This window comes from Phytophthora infestans, genomic scaffold, assembly GCF_000142945.1.
Source record: "Phytophthora infestans T30-4 supercont1.197 genomic scaffold, whole genome shotgun sequence".
NCBI classification, from domain to species: domain Eukaryota; phylum Oomycota; class Peronosporomycetes; order Peronosporales; family Peronosporaceae; genus Phytophthora; species Phytophthora infestans.
Window position 1 is genome coordinate 104,867 of NW_003303562.1, and position 2,646 is coordinate 107,512.

Below are 2,646 nucleotides of genomic sequence, written 5' to 3' on the forward strand. Positions count from 1 at the left end.
GAGCCGAACATGAGTCGAAATTGCTCGGCCTCACGCAGAGCTTCTTCAGCGGCACATATGTCGGCTGGAGAAGGAGAGATCGTTGAAGCTGGGGGCTTGTCCACATCGGGAGGACCCTGAGGCGGGGGCGAAGGCGCGTCAAGAAAACCAGGAACATCGCTGTGATCCCCAGGATCCACATCTTTACCCGAAGACTCTACGGCAGTTTCTTGAACCGATGGGACACCACTTGGACTAGCATTCACCATGTCCACGTCACTTTGGTCGCCGCTGAGGTCGACCACGGCGGGAGTGGAAGAAGATGCTGGTGTTGGAGGTGGCCACCATGAGCTTGGAGGAGATGGTACAAACTTGGACCGAGTCTTCATATGTCTTCGTCAGAGTCGTCCGGCTCGTCGTCTGAATCCTCGCCACCTGGTCGAAGGCGCTTGTAGGACTTCCCATGAGCCACTTGGTGAGCGGCCTTGCCCAAAGCTGCAGGGAGAGCTTGAGGAACGTCCGAGGACGCGGCAGCAGACGGTATGCGCTGCAAAGCGACCAACGTCTCTTGGTCCAAGTCCAGGGCGTCCAGGTCCAGCTCTCCCGCAGTCAGACCTATCACGAAGGATTGTGAACGGACGTTAGTTGCTGAACACACGGTGGAAAGAGCAACATTAGGAACGTACCATCAACAGCCAGACGCAGTACCTCGGGATCCATCCCGGCCAGACTCACGTATACACGGAGAGTGCGATTTACTTGGGGAAAGACGCGTGTTACGATCTTGCTGGTTCTCGAGGACCTTGAGCGTGTCGTTGTCAACATATCTGCCCTGGGCAAGCTTGACCAGAAGGTAGAGAAGCTTCCGAGTCTGCTCGGTATTCGCTCCAATTGAAGACTTGTACACATCGCGTTCACGAGCCAGCCTCTTGTGCAACGTGGTGATGAAAACGTCCCGAGCCTGGATCTCGCAGTGCAGACGATTCAAGTCTTCTGCGTGTCGCTCCATGGTGGCTTGAGCACTGGCAAGCATGGCGTCGTTCTTGGCGTTCGACTTGCGGCGAATCTTGACGTTCTGGTGAAGGGCTTCGATCTCAGCGTTGGCAGCCATGAGGACACCGAACGTACGGCGACAGCAGCCTCGGACTGCGCAAACCGCAGCTGACGCTAAAGTTGGCAGCTCGTTCAGGTAATACCGACAGCGCGTCAGGAAGAGGTTGTACCGCAGCCAGGACAGCATCGAAACCAACAGCAGTCTCGAGGCGACGTTGAGCGTGTACATCGCCGTGGAGGAGGCGCAACGCTGAGCTGCACTTGGTGACGAGCCATTGCAGTCAAGTACGGATTTATCGAGGTCATCATGTGATCGACCCATGCCTCCGTACTTTCAGCCAGCATGGCGCGCAACGAATCCTCGGTGAGTGGTGGCGTACCACCAACAGACGCAGGAGGAGCAGCAGGAGCCATCTCCGCGGATTCAGCAGCGACAGGGAGTGCTGCAGGAGCTACCGCAGGGGGTGACGAGTCCGGAGAAGGAAGCGCCAGAGGACCGGCTGATGATGCTGCTGTCGGAGGATGTGCAGCAGGCTGAGGGGCGTTCGAAACCTCGGTCTTGCCCTCCTAAGAAACAAGACGAGTAATGCATGGTGATGAGCAAGGCGCCGATGATTCAAGAGAAGGATGGGCTTACGTACCTCCAGCTGCTCACGCTCGCGACGTCTACGAGGATTGAGACGCTGAAACGCGTCGGACACGGCTCGATTCAGACGCTTGGACATACGGTAGCGAGATGGTGAATTGAAGAATGAAGAAATGTCACAACGGGCACCAGTACCGTGGCTTCCATTGCGACAGGGGCAGTTGTGGTGTAGTGATTTCTCCGTGGTTGCGGATTATCACCCGTCGACAAAGACGTGACACCGCCCAGGTTGTTCAAGCGACGAACCCTCGGTCGGGTGATGTACGGAGACGCCAAGGTGCAAGGGACTCGACGGCGTCACCTCCGAGTTTTCAACAAATATCAGATACGGCCCTATGTCACTGAATCCAGGCTGTCCTTATTATTAATAATGGACTGGCCGGATTCGCATTCAGCGGACCATCTACGGTACGAACCCTCAGTGGCGGTTGGGATGAGTTCGCGGAATACTCAGCGACCTTTGGAAGACACGTTTACCGTCTGGGACAGGGCGCGGACCGTTAAAGATGCTCATGCGACGGTGCAGACGACGCTTGGCATGCAAGAAGATCCATAACGGATCATTGTTCACTTGATATTTGTATACTTGATTAGGACTTCTTATTAGGAATAGACCCGAAAGGGTAAGCTTAAATACAGAACAGAATTTCCACTCAAGCACACAGAGCGACGTCCGGCTTCAAGGTAAGCGTCAGGTCAAGCTTGTTTGAGTGTGTTATGCCTGTCGGTGAACTCGAAGCTCTGTAGCGAGGGTTCATCCGGCAAGGCCAAGAGACTTTGTGTATTGCGTGATGACTTCGCGGTCGTCCGTAATAAACACCACGCTATGCTCCACGACATCGGTCTCTCCACCGGTCCCACAACTCCTAGCGACGCTGCCCACACGATTGCTCTCAGCATCGATATCGTTGACGTCAACGTCGACATCGATCTCCTCGGAAATTAAGTGCTCTGCCTCCGTTCAACCG